Source organism: Anoplopoma fimbria, chromosome 11 (genome assembly GCF_027596085.1).
Source record: "Anoplopoma fimbria isolate UVic2021 breed Golden Eagle Sablefish chromosome 11, Afim_UVic_2022, whole genome shotgun sequence".
Taxonomy (NCBI): Eukaryota; Metazoa; Chordata; class Actinopteri; order Perciformes; family Anoplopomatidae; genus Anoplopoma; species Anoplopoma fimbria.
The window spans coordinates 6,556,139-6,571,107 of NC_072459.1; positions in this window are offsets into that span (position 1 = coordinate 6,556,139).

Consider the following 14,969-nt stretch of genomic DNA (forward strand, 5'->3'; position numbering starts at 1 on the left):
CCTCTTCTGTACATTTAAGTGTTCACAATACAATTTTGAACCCTACATCCGTTGACGCGGAATCGTATTGTTTTTCGATGTCTCAGACCTTTTATTATGGTTATTTTGAGTTCTTCCATTGTATGCTGTACATCAAAAGACTAAAAGGAGTCAGGTAATTGATCTACTCTTTGTTTACACCAAATCCCATTTACGTACATGATGCTTTTTGCCTGGAAGGCAAAGTCAGAGCGACTGTGCTCAAAACAAAGTTATCTGCAGGCGATCACGGGACAGACAGAGACACAGATGTTCTGCAGATTAAAACAACAGCGTAAAAGATGGCGCCCTTTAGTTTTATCTGAAGGTGAAAGGAAGCGTGCCAAGGTGCTGTTTGCATGACAAATAAACTCATCAAGGAAGTGGCATATGTGAACATAATTCATGTGTTGGATGAAAACAGCTTTCTTGTCTTGGAATGAGAGAAGCTCCAGTCTGTCGTCTCGTTGTGGGACACAGATAATCTGTTTGTTTGCGTCTTTACTTCTAAGCAGAACCAGATTCTTCCTAATCTGTTCCTAAGGGAGGTGTTCGGATGACATTTTGTAATCTCCCAGTGCAAACTAGGATAGAATTCTTTCATAAAATATAGATTATGAATCATGGATGGCTGCCCTTTGGAGCTGCCAAAGGCTGCTCTGCATGCCAACTGAGATGTACTGAACATCAGATGTATCCCTTTCTTCTTGTTTCACTTCTGTCAACAACAACAAAAAAGTGAAGAAGTAGTTAGCAGAGGTCCTGTACAGTCCCACGATGCCTCTGTGGTTTTGGAAGCTTCAGTCATCTTTCTTTATATCAGATGTGATCCATGTCAGAGGCGGTTGTGAATAGACCAAATGTCCAATAGTAAATAGCACATTCAAGATGGTCCCTAAGGATACCTTCTATCAGATGTTGCCTAATATTCAGACATGCAGCACAGAAGCTCCTCCTGAGGTTGTGTGAGCAGCGTGACAATCTGCAGCTGGAGCGTAGCGTCAATGTGTGAAACGACTGACTTTGATTTGTTTGAAGTTCTCTGTGTGAGCTGTAAAAGCTGACAGCAAGCCAGTAGGGACAAGTGTCTTGATGAATTTGCATGTTTAGGTAACAAGAGGAAGAGAAATGGAAGATCCCTTTATTGGGTAGGGTGATATGCAAACTTTCACACACGGCTGAACACCTACATGTGGCCTAAAAACCAAATACTTAGTTGAGAATAGGATGCAGTGTATAACACAGGGGCTCCAGAGAATAATGAAACAACTTATATATTTACGAGAGCTGCTACAAAGTTCATATTTGAGAATAGTTGGTGTGGAGCGGATCAATACCACTTTCAGGTCTGTACAGTACATTACATTACATTACATTACAGTCATTTAGCAGACGCTTTTATCAGTAAATACGAAGCTCCAACCTGCTGAATTACACCTACAAGCGTTCAATGAAGCTCTTTAATTAACATGTTCGTTAAATCCAAAAACAGCTGCTGGGAAAACAGAGAAGACTCCTGGAAGTCACTGGTACCGAATCACAATTTTGGCGTTTTACAGGATGGGTTTGGACTTTACCATTTAATGTCTGAGAACAGGGACTTCCTGGAGTTAATGTTTGTTTCCAGACATTTATTCAGAGCAAATAAATAACCCTTACACTTCAGTTTTTATTTGGATTAAACAATAACTACCTTTAAACAGCCAGGCTAGCTGTTTCCTCTAGCCTTTGTCCTAAGCTAAGCTAACTCTCGCTCCATATACATACATAGACATGAGAGTCATATTGAACTTCTTATCTAACTATAAGCAAGCAAGCCATTAAACTGTTCCTTTAAATACAAATTGACAGCATTTGTTGAAGTCTGACAATCAGCATGTTGATATTAAAAGATTACAAAACAAAATGAAACAGTGCAAAGAGACCAAAACACTGCAAAAGTTATATTTAGATTATATATTTTGCATTTGCCAAAAATTACAAAATGCTATATGAGAATTGTATCAACAAAGAAGTAAAGCGTCAGTGTGGTTTTGGTCTACCTGCCCTGTGACGGATGGTGAAACAAAACTAAAGTCATAGAGTAATGAAGACATGACATGAAATATGCTTTATGAATAGTTTTCTGGGTCACACAGATTTAGAAGGAGTCAGACACTGTCACTCACACACACACACACACACACACACACACACACACACACACACACACACACACACACACACACAAGAGCAGTGATTGAGATGCGCAGAGAGATGGAGGATAGAGAAAAACAGAAAATCCCTTCTTATCTGAATTGACTGAGAGGCAAAAAGAGAAGAAACTGCGAATAAAGCATGAGGCAGGGGAAGATGGAGGGACAGATATTTACAGCTAGAGACATGAAATCTGCAGAAATAGGCTGTTGACTTCAGCATCCACGGACCGACTTCTTCATAACTTTACTTTCCAGCTTCTCTATTTAAGTGTGCCATGCACCAATCTATGAGTGCATCTCACAGTACTTTCTCTGCCTGTGGCTGTCACTTCCATCTCCACTGGTTTGCACTGAAAAAAAGAAAAACAGCTGGGCGCTGAAGTTTTCAGTGGAAGCTTCTCAGATAGGAGACATATAACATTTGATGGGGACTATTTTCAGCCGTGGATTTGTTATACACTTCTAGTGAATATGTTCGGCAGCACAATTTGATTTTCGTTGGCAAAATATTTACTCAAATGAATGGTTTTTAAGACTTCCTGTTTGAAAGCATCTAAAACCAAATTGGCCACGTAAATAGTGCTTTTATCAGTGAACTATTTGTGACAGTCGCTTAATTGCCCACGCTGCGCGCCGATAAACAGAAGTTCAGATGTGCACAGCCAAGCACTGCGACCGTGCAACTCGCAGTAGCTTTCGAGTGTAGGAGAACTACGGTGGCTGAGGTAAAAACGTGAACATCTAGAGCCAGTTGGTTTGTCCATTCTGGGCACCACCGGTTCTTAGAGTGAACAGAGTATGCTTTAGGGCGGTCTTACTGTGATTGACAGGTCTTACTGTGATTGACAGGTCTCTGTCGCTACCGGAGCGGTACATCTTCATCACTCCTCCACATTCTAAATATGGTTACTTCCGTTCCTTGATCGCCAAAAAAAAACAACATGGCAACGGCCTTAATCCAAGATGGCAAACTTGAGGCCTCAGTCAACAAACCAATGGGTGACCTCACGATGACTACATCTACTTCTTATATACGGTCTATGGTTCTGGGCTACTGTAGAAACATGGCCGCCGGCTACCTGAAGAGGTATTTATTATTTTTAATTTCAGGTGATTATGCATATTTATTAATACTATATTTCATTTCTGCCAACATATCCCCTTAAATGCTACACAATGTATCTTTAAGTGCATGGCTGACTTCATTAACAATGGCTGCAAAATTCCCCCAAAGCATTTAATGATTGTTAAGAAAGACTCATGTAACATCCGTCATATCACGCACTTGTTAAGCTTTGTTTTCATTCCTGCAGTTTGTTTGCAGCTTCCTCATCTTATCTCGTTATTATCTGAGGTGGCGCCTGGATGGTATTCAGGCGGGACAGACAGACAAGCAGCAACCCGAAAGAAAAAAAAAAAAAAAAAAAAATGGAAAAAAAAGGCCATCTGTTGGGTGACTATGTGCCAGACACACAGGTAACAGTCAGCGAGCGGTGCAACGTTAACCAGAACTCAGCAGCTACACACTGCGTGGCTTCATTTCCAGCCAATCGCAAACATCATGCAAATCTCTTGCACACGAACACACACACACACACACAGTAGCCGTGATAATGTTTTTTAATTTTTGTGGATGATTGGACTGCGTGATAGTGTTGGCTCAATCCCAGAATAGCACACCATACACGTCTACACACTCGTGTTTAAATAGAAACCATCCCCTCTCCCTCAGGCCATTTATATGGAGATGAGAGACCAGGCGGACGGACACGCAGACGCACAAACATAAATAAACACACATTAGTGGCTCGCGGGGCTCATCGTAACATCATCCATTCAGCTGAGCCCTCCGAGCTCATCATAAATGATAATGCCAGACTTCCACTCAGCCTCAGGAGTAGCAATACAGATACATATGACACAATGGGCTCACACACACACACACACACACACACACACACACACACACAATGACTCACACACACAATGACTCTTTTGGGTCTCTCCACTTTTTGAACCGCCCTTTGGGTCCTTCAACTGCCAAGTAGTTCACAAACACATACACACACAAGCGTACTTAAATATAAACACTGGTTGCCTTGCAGCTAGAGGTCTGTGTGTGTGTGTGTGCGTGTGCGTGTGTGCGTGCGTGTGTGCATGTGTGTAGGAAGGTGCAGGTGGACCAGGGGTTTAGTCAAAACATCCTCTGATGTCAACGATTTCTACGTGAGTCATTCTTTAATTAGCGCGTTTTCCTACACACTTGGTCCTCTGGGTAATGAAGTGTCCCATTAGCCTGTTTGGACTTGATTAAAGTCACACACACACACACACACACACACACACACACACACACACACACACACACACACACACACACACACACACACACACACACACACACACACACACACGTCCTTTCAAATTTTTTTATGTGACATTTGGTGATGATGAACGATTATGATGTTTAAGTGTTCACGTCCTACTCTGTCTCTCTGCTTAACTACTGAAGTGGTGGTCTTCAGTAGTTAAGCGGTTGAATCAAAATCAAGTCTTAATTAATAATAATGAATTAAGTCAAGTATAGTTTTTCTTTTTTTTCCTATGGAGTCAATACAAGTGGAAGGTCTTGGTTTGGTTCTGAAGTGTGTAAGATTTACATGTTTCAGCGTAGCATCCACAAACTAACGTGTCACATCCATGTCTTGTGTGTTTTATCATTGTTCACTTGTCAAAGCAGTTCATATCAAGCTACATTTTATAGTGTTCCTACCTTTTGTTGCAACCAACCTGATTGTTGACCATGGCAGGAAGTACTCAGACTAGAACATGAACTCTTCCCACCTGTGAGCATTGCCAGTTATGAGTGCAGAAGTTCCACAAAGAGGAAGTGCAACATTTATCATTTAGTTTATCGTCAATGTAGGGAAGCCAGTGTGAGGCGCACGCCAGAATATGACATAATCAAGGCCTGCACATCCTGCGTGCAAGTGGTCACAGCGCTTTGTCGTGCACCTCTGAATTTCTGTAACATGTCAAACGCGATCATGTGACCGTCACAAATAGCACTATTTGCATGTCTAGGGATTATACCAAGAATGCCAATTTGGGGTTTTTTTATGCTTTAGAAACATTTAAAAATCTACATTTGAGTAAATATTTTGCAGTCAGATCAACAGGTTTACAGGATATTCAGACTTTGTTTCTTAAAAATGCTTTAGGTACTTGACTTTTTTCTTTAAAGGGCTTGTACAAAGGCAAAAGAGTAGTTCATGAATATAAGATATGAGTTAACGGGTAATACAATCTGTAGAGGTTGGTTTATGGCGTTTTGCACCTACAGTCTATGGGCATATCTCTGGGTTACACTAGTTGTCTTTTGGATTCTTTGCAGTTCATCTGGTTTGTACGCCCTCTAGCATTTTGGAGAATAATGCAACGAGCAGCTGGACCAGGAAGTCGGAGGAGCAGCAGCAGAACACTGAATGTTTTTAAGAAAGCGGTGATGAAATGTGTTTTGGAAAAATTGGGGAAAATTGCCAAGCGTCTGTATTTGACGCCATGAGAGTGAGACTCGGCTCGCCCTGCTTCATGATTGCATTTCTGTACAATATCTTCATTACCCGGTTGTAGGTGCAGTTCCTCTGCTGTCCTCTGGGAGCAACGAGCACAGAGCAGCGTGAAACAACTCTCTCGCCATCTCATGTACTCCGGAGGCCCTACAGTTTATAATACCAGCTGACAGGGTGTCCAACAGCCCTAGAGAAAGAACACAGATGTGACACAGAATCGGAAGCTATATTTGGGTGGGAAAAAAAAAAAGACCACAATCCCTGCTGCAATAATAAAATGGATGATTAAGCAGTGGGACCAAGCTGCACACCACCGAGGTGAATTATGTCTGGATCCGTAGTTCAGAGCCTTCTAAAGATCAGTATTGTGCCAACTTTGGTTGTCTGGCTGTTAAATGTCATGTCAATCATAGACTGCAAGTAAGAAGTGGAAGTGGTTACCGTGACGTCACCCACTGGTTTGTGGAGTAACGTTTTGAAGCCTTGATTTTTGCGTGTTGGCAGTTGCCATCTTGTTTCTTTGAAGCCAGAAGTGGCCATATTAAGAAAAGATGGTGGAGCTGGGTTCGAGGCCTGTCCAGGCGTAGACCTTCCGTACACGCTAAGTTACCGAGCTAGCCAGCTTGGTTAGCAAAGTGCATCCATAATTTCCGTTAACTGTATATTAAATGCCCATTTTGGCTAGCATAAAAAACTGGAAAAAAAAACAATCCAGGTATATTGAGCGCAGACACGGATACCTGCTAATTAGTGCTAAAAAAAAATAATAATAATAATAATAGAAATTCAATCACCGAAAAACTGGAGCACTGACTTCTTGGATGGTGTATTGGTAATATTTATCCGATATTTGCATGAAAAATTTAGTAGTATAAAAATTTACTCCGCACAATTGTCATGAAGGTGGAAATGTGGGGTTTTTTTAGGTAAATTGGGTATTTTAACATGGTGGTCTATAAGGTTTGACTCGCTTTTGGAGCCTCAAGTGGTCATTCTAAGAACTGTTTTTGGCACTTCTGCGTTGGCTTCATTTTTCAGCCCCGGTGAAAGCTACATCACTGAATTTAGAGGATATAAATCTGGAGCATCAGGACTCATTCCAATCCAAATGTGGATGTCTGCTTTTGAGTGACAATAATCACAGTCTATCATTTGCTTGGGCACTTTAATGCATTTTTAAAGACAAAGACCGTAGATTAAATAATTAAGATGATATTGCATGTGTTTGAAGAACTTTATAAATATATATTACATCAAATAAATTATTGAAAAAGTCTGTTCTCCATATTTCTTCCAGGACCTCTCACCTGAAACGTACATTTTGAATGTTACAGCAGCTGTTCGTTAGATTTCAGCCGTCTGAATGCACTTCATTTCTTTATGATATTATAGTTCTAGGTTTAGGAGTACAATGAGGATGGGAAAATAAAAAGTCCTGGTGTCAATGTGGTGCAACCAAATGTACTATTGAAACATGATTTATTGCATCGTAAAGGTTATTGGTAAAAACCCAGGCTTTGATTTTAACTATAGAGCCGTTGCGTGACTAACGTCTGAATAATGACACTTTGTAGACACACCTGGTTTTAGAGGATGGAGATGAACTCTGCCAGGTACAGACTAGCTCAGGGCTAACTGGCACATTTTGAAAGAACGTTTGAGATTATCTATATTGTTGTTTTGTAAAAAGTGTGATGTTTTAAGATGATATTTCAAACAAGCAGATGGCAGCTTTACCGGCTACCCTGCAACCAATCAAGGAAGGCACAGATTTTTGGGATCTGTTGAGGCAGAGCAGCAGGGAGGGTCATGCGAAAGAATAAAAAAAAGAAAAAGAGCTTAAGGTCACACACACACGCACTCCACCAGCCCACTCCCTCCTCTGGCATGCAGCTGATTGTTGGAGTGGCATTTAATTAATCCTTCCAGGAAAGGTTAAGGAAAAAGAAGTAAGAAGGGGGAGAACAAAATTAAAGACTTTGACAGAGGGGGAGACTCCTTATTCCCCAACTGAAAAACACATTTTCACTAAAGCAATTCAATTTAGCTTCACTCTGCAGACAACTCATTTAGGTATATCTGAATACTTATTTGGCTTAATTTAAACCGTGTTTTCAAGCCAAAGATGAAGGTCAGTGTAAGTGATAGAGGTGTTATAAGCTTTTTATGCTCTAAATCTTCAGCATGTCATTAAAAGTCGACCGTAATTTGCTGCATTCATGTTCAGGAGCTCTCATTACAGGTCACTGCTTTACATCCAAACCCCAGTGGTGAACGCAAACCTGAATCCCCTCCATTTGTTAATGTAATCAAGCCCTTGAGCAAGGTATTCAACCCCTGCAGGAGGAGACTTGTTGTGGGTGTCAACGTTATGTCAGGAGCTGCTCCTGCCCACTGAATGAAGGAGACCAAACCAAACATCCTCAAGACAAATTCCTTTACATAAGTACGGGAGCGTTATAGGGTAAGACATATTTGCTTACATAGATCTTTTTCCACAGAGGGTTTTTGCTGCTCCGTGCTGTATCTGCAGGGGCTGATGAGGTCGTTGATTTCTTTCTTTAAAAAGTCATTTTTCCAGACCCACTGGAGATAAATGATTCAAGGAGCTGCATCTGAGAAGATAAACATGAATGATAAAGCTGCATTGCATTGTGATACAGTACCTTTTCTGACAGAGCTGTGTATCATATTGTTTTGTAAAGCCACTTTATTACTGTACACAGTCTGCCTGAGCATGTAGGGAGATAGCTTTAGAAGAAATGTGGGTATGTCTATGGTTACCATACAGGGGATGCAATATATTACCATCTGAATATGAATTTGCGCAAATAAACAGCTTAAGAATGTTAAAAAAGTTAATTTCAGGTGCATCAGTTTAAACTTTTGTTGCATGTATGATTTAAAAACTGTGCGATCTTCAAAGAAATAATTATATTTATCATACTATACAGTGTTATTTGTATTACGGCTAATTAATGGGTCATAATGGCTGGATCTTTGTTAAAATTGCTCTGGAAAACACCTTGACTCCGGACTAGCAAATCATGCATTCATAAAAAGAGACCTGATCCGCCCTTTCCATCGTATTTAATGTGGCTAAGAGATAGAATGTAGGATTGGATCACAGAAGGGTTCTACAGTGATGTAAGAACCAGTATGCTCCACAGACATGAATAAATTAGAACGTTCAGGTGTCATCTTGTGCATAAAGCCGGGTTTCTGTGCAAACTAACTTAGTGTCTTCAACTCTTCCACAGAGGACACCTGGACGCCTCCGAGGCAAAACAACCTGTCAAAGCGTGACATCGTGTGATGCTAATTTCCTTTCGTTTTCATTTTCTTTTTTTGATCGTGGTCAGACTTTCTTGGGGCCCCCACCCCCCCCCAGTTACCCTGGAACTCGAGTGGCTGCAGAGGAGGGCCAGAGCTATTTTCAGACCTCCAGTGTATCCGATGTAGGACGCTGTGGTTAGATACTCGCACCAAACTGCTGTATACTGGTAGCATATCTGACCTGTAACTGTGGATTCACATCATACTTTAACTGCTACCACTTTTTTAATTGGAAACAATAGGAAAAGAATAGAAATGTAGCTAAATCTTTATTTAGAAATTGAATTATAGTATTTATAATATCTGCTATATAATGCTGCAAATTGAATAACTTTAAATTTACGTATTATACAATAAAATTTTACTAATTTAATATAACTTTCTAAACTAAGGGAATGACTCTTTACGCTCTCGTTCATTCACAAATAGCTTCTGCAGCTTCTGCTCATTCAGCTTTACGGTCTCCTTTGCTGTTCTCCTCTCTGCTGCCAGTTTTGTCATTTCAGTACGAACCGATCTTCATCACATCCAGCTCTCGAGGATCCTTCCGCTGAGCTCAGCAGAAATCCTTCTCCACATCCTGTCATCCGTCAGACAACTTACCACCACCGAATATTCAGCGTCACCCACCCCTCCTAAATATGAATATGTCAGTATTGGACAGAATAGGCAAAGACTATCCACAATACTATATTTATTGTATTTAAAAAAAGGTAGGAAAATTGACTCTTCTTTTGACTTTGGAAAATGTCTACCTTTGATGATGTTTACCAGGCTCCAAGATCTAAAAGACAGCCATGATTTTTGAGAGTCTGCTTTTAAACAGCAACCTCTTTCAGTGTTTACCTCCCCAAATTATTCATAGCAAATTTACAGACTGCGTGGGCTAAAACGCACAAGCAGCCTAATTCTCAATTTCCAATTAATAAATCACTTCATGTTTACAATCCGATTATCACATTAAAATATACGCAATAATTAAATTCCTGTACTTGGTGGAATAGTGGTGTTAGAATGTGCCAGAAGAACCAAATGTTGGTCTGGATGCTTCATATGGTTGTGTAAAGCCACAGGAAGTCTTTACACAGTCTGACTGTACTGGTTGGGAGATTTTAAACTTACAGTCCAAAAGAACAAATGTATTAACATTAGTTACTGATGACCAACAAACATCTCTTCCTGCCCCCAACATTCAACCAGGGCCCGCCTGCACTTCATCGTCTTTATGTATGAAAATAGTTTGAGGCACGAGCAGCTTGGAGGTGACCTTCTCTGTGACTCATGTTTGTGGCTGTCAGGAGTCGGTGACAGCGAGCGCAGAGACAAAGACAGGACACGCCATAACGACCTGTGGCTTCCTGTGGAACAATACTTCTGCAACCTCTCTAGCAAACTTCTCAGGGTCGCTAAATGAAATACGGACCACACACACACACAAACACAAGTCCCTGTTCTACCCCGCTCACATTGAAAACTATTACTATACTATATTGCCATCTGCAGGCCATCAACGAGTTCTTACACAAGTAGTTCTAATTTAGTTTAGTCAGTTTATGAGAAATAATTCACTCTTATAAAATAGTCCTGCAATAAATCCTGCAAAATATCCTTCATGGATGTTTGAAGGTTCGTTGTTTGTTGATACTGTTGCAGAGAGATATTTGTTTCTACTTTAAGGTTCATTTGATGGCTGCAGTTTCAACAGCACCACTAAACCACAGCCTCAAATATTGTGAACATTTAAGTGACACATGCAGCATAAAAGTTTTACATTCAGGCAGTTATATATAAAGTGAGGATTTAAATATAGGGAGATGGGAAATTAGAAGTTCAGACACAGTTTCTGTCTCCCTCTGGTGGATACAGAGGTGCAACACAAGCTCTCTGTACCCAAGATGCACTCTGCTTTATCACAGGTACACGCTCACACCTGTGCTTCCTTTTAATTAATTGGACCTAATTCCTTAGCTCCTCCAGTCACTTAGGATTTAAAATATTTAAACTACAATCAAAATGTCTTTATTAATGAGGAGTTTTGATGCAGTCTCTCCAGAGGATCTCTCTGTTAGATATTATGTGGTTTGTTTGACTATAGAGTCTCGCTGATATGAATTATAAGTATTTGAAGTGTCATGTCTCTCTTGTTATCAACTACAGTGTGGGCTACAATACTAAATATATAAATCCACTATAAGTATACAAATCCCTAAATTGTCATTTAGCACTTTCCTTTAAAAATATATTTTTAATATATTAGCATCATTATATTTTTTTGTCTTCATAAGCTATACAGATCCCCCACTGTATTGCTTTCCACATGTTAAATTCTGATGCCAAAGCTCAGATACAACTCCAGATATATTTGTATCATATTTTGTCACACTTTGGCTCCCAATCTCTCCTCTCGTTACACATTTCCAGTTCTGCCTTTTTCCATCCACCCACTGGATGCCCTCAGACTTTACCTGCTTTCTCCATCACCTGATTGCCACACCCATCCACACACCTGCATCTCATTCCCTTCTCTGCCTCTCTCCACATTCACCGGTCCACTTCCTTCGATCAATTGTGAGTGATTTAAAGTTGCAAGAGTGTTTTTCTTGCCCAATCTCAATGTCCCCCCAAAGCCTTAAACCCTGAAATGGTGTAAATACAAATGGGACCGCACTTTTATTTGACACATCACATTACCATGACAACATTTTCACATATGAGGTACAATTATGGGTATTTTTTTAATACTTTTTACTCCCTGATTTGAACATCTTCCAGGCTCTTACCTAAAGGGATTAGAGGAAATAGTCAAATAGTCTATGTACTTTTTCTTGTCAAAACAGCTTCAATACAAAATGAAATGTTTGATGAATAATGCTATGAGATATAGTCTTTGCTTTCATGTGTTTTTTTTATGTACCGTCTTTAATCCTTAGTGTTTCTGTGTCAATTTAAAATGTGACGTCTTCTTTGTTTACCTTTTATGTATGTCTCCCTCTTCCCCTGGTAACCCCGTGTTCAACGCCACATTGCTATGAGTTGTGGGTTAAAATTCCTTTGAGCAAAGTCTTCAGAAATGCAGCGTTGAACCCTGATACACTAGCAAAGGACCGGTGTACGTGGAGAGAGGCTGAAGAGGGAACGAGATGCAGGCGTGAAGAGGCCGGCAGGGTGATTAGGGAAGTGGGAACAGGTGTGGTGATGTGTGTGGGGATGGGGGAAGGAGGGAAAGTCTGAGTGCATCAAGGTGCACGGATGGGAGATTAAAAACTAGACATGTGTCTGGAGAGGAGGGACAAAGAGATGAAGTTTGACATATGATTAAAAAATCAGCACAGGAAGCCGCTTTTTCTATATGAATATTTTTATTGGTCTTTTCAAAAAAATAAACAAAATAATTACAAGAAAATAAAAGGAGATGAGGAATATCTGGTTGTCAACAGTTCAATGAATGTAATAAGAAGGACCCATCAACCTTTATTCCAGAAAGCTTAACGGATCAATCAGTGTATGAACTCCACATTTGTATTCTCACACTGATGCATACCAGATAACTGTCCTCCAAAATGCTAAAATGTGAGTATTTCATGTTTCTTTGTTTTCTTTCTTCTTGTTTTTCTGTGCACCACCTATCTGCTGTCTTGGGTAAAGGCTAAGGCACTCTCTGGAGGAACTGTTTTTCCCCCCATTTGCACTTACTTCAAAGTGAAAAGCTGCAAATACGTGGCACACAATTTACATTTTGCCTTTTTTGTTTTGGACAGAATAACACATTCAACCATATCACGTGGATCCCCTGATCTACAGCACTGATGAAAGCCAGTTTATATCACCACATTAACAAGAAAACAATGAACAAAAACATTCATCACCCAAATCATGTTATTATTTCAGGCTTTTGATAAGTGTGGATACAACAAATGGGTTTCATTTCAGTTCTGTGACACAGCTTTCTCGACTCATTTATAAATTGCTATGACATAATTAACAAAGACAAGTATGAACATTAGTATTTTCTTCTTTGTTAAACGTACATTAAAGCAGCCAGTGGAATAAACAATTTAACAGTATAGTACCATAAGATTATCAGCAGTGTAACAACGTCCTACAACCGAGATGTTGACACTGATTATTATTTGCAGCTGTGTTTCTATTGTATCAAGTCTCTGATGAGATAAATTACAATAGGATGGATGTCGGCTTCCATTATGGAAGACTTGCATGGAGAAAGAAATGTCTTCTGCAGCTGAGCTAAAGACTAATCCATCCACTACTGTAAATATCAGAAGCAGGAAGGAGGTGACAGTCTGAAGACATAAAGATATATATTTCAGGATGGTTCAATGAGTGGTCCAGCAGAGGGCCCCCTCTCCCCAGACGTCTGCAGCCATGACAAGGCGTTTGCATAGCTCATCTCGACCCTAATGAGATGTTCTTCATACATTTAGTAATGAACAGTGCATGCGCCCTGCAGAACATGATAATGAGTTCAAAGCACCGAGATAACTTTGCTGAGGATACAGTTATGGTAGAAGGTACAGTATGTTGTTGCTATGACTATCACACAGTACATGTACATGTCTCAGAATGTAAAATCAAGTTATAGGCAACAAACTGGGCACTGCAGTAAAGATGGAGGGTAAAAGAGTTCAACTTCAAGTATGTTATGGTTCAGTGTGAAAAAAATAAACTGCACACAAGATCAATCATAATGGTGCATTTTGCCATATGTGGAAGAAAATAATATCATATCTTTGTATATTCTTTCCTAAACACAATTTACTAGTTGCTAACAGGGTTGGTAGGACAGTCTTGAGAGGCAGAATGACATGGATCTATACAGTTATCAGTGATTCACCACATTATGTTAATACGGAGTCATCTTTCACTGTCCCTTTCCAAAAATCAGCAGCAATACAACAGTAAAGTTTAATGTGCTGGAGGGAATTTTTGCTCCTGCACGAAGTGTAAAATGCATGAATCGCTAAAAATGTCCTTTAATAGGCTCTTTAAATGTGCACAAAATGTTTATTCTAAAAAAGAGTTGAACGATCAGTATGCATTTTAATTAATTCAGTCTTTCTTCACCTGCTGGGCGACTAAACGCTAGATTACCTGTCTGCAGATATCATGTGTCAAGAAAACACAAACACCAGGAGATGAAATAGTCTGCAGATGCTTCTGAGCTATCTCTGTTGGAACTGATCATTAAAGTGGATGTCAGTTTGGTCAATCGAGATAACCTCTATGTACCTCTTGAATGTGCATAATGCAGGTGGTGCAGGTTTTAATTATTAATGCTCGACTATCTTGCACATGAAGACCTTAAAAAATATATTTCAATAGTGTTTTAGTTAAGATAAAGCTAAATAAATCGCAATAGTTTCCAAAGAAACTATTGAGCCTAAAGAAATCTTCCTTCTGTTTACATTTTGGGGAGGATTTTGAATATTTACGCTCCTTCCAGCGGAGGCCAAACACTTCTCTTCTTTCACAAGCTCCAGAAAAAAAGCAGCAGGAAAATAATCAGCTCACTGCATTGACTGTAATGCACTCAGGGTGACAGTGATGTATTCATCAAAACCCGTTAAAGCTTATTACCAGCATGTCTTTGAACCCAATTAACCTGTCAACAGTCTACTTATAACTTTCTGCGAGAGAGGTGTTTTTGTTGTTAGCACCCGCATTCATACCGTGACGTCTCTTTCACCTTTTTGAGATTCTGTTTTTCTTGTTTATAGTTCAGGAAAATGATTTGTTTTCAAGCTCCCCTACTAAGTGATGATATTCAGCTGCTGCATACCTGTGGGGTCTAACAGTGATGGTGTGCGGACGTTGTGATCTGAAATAA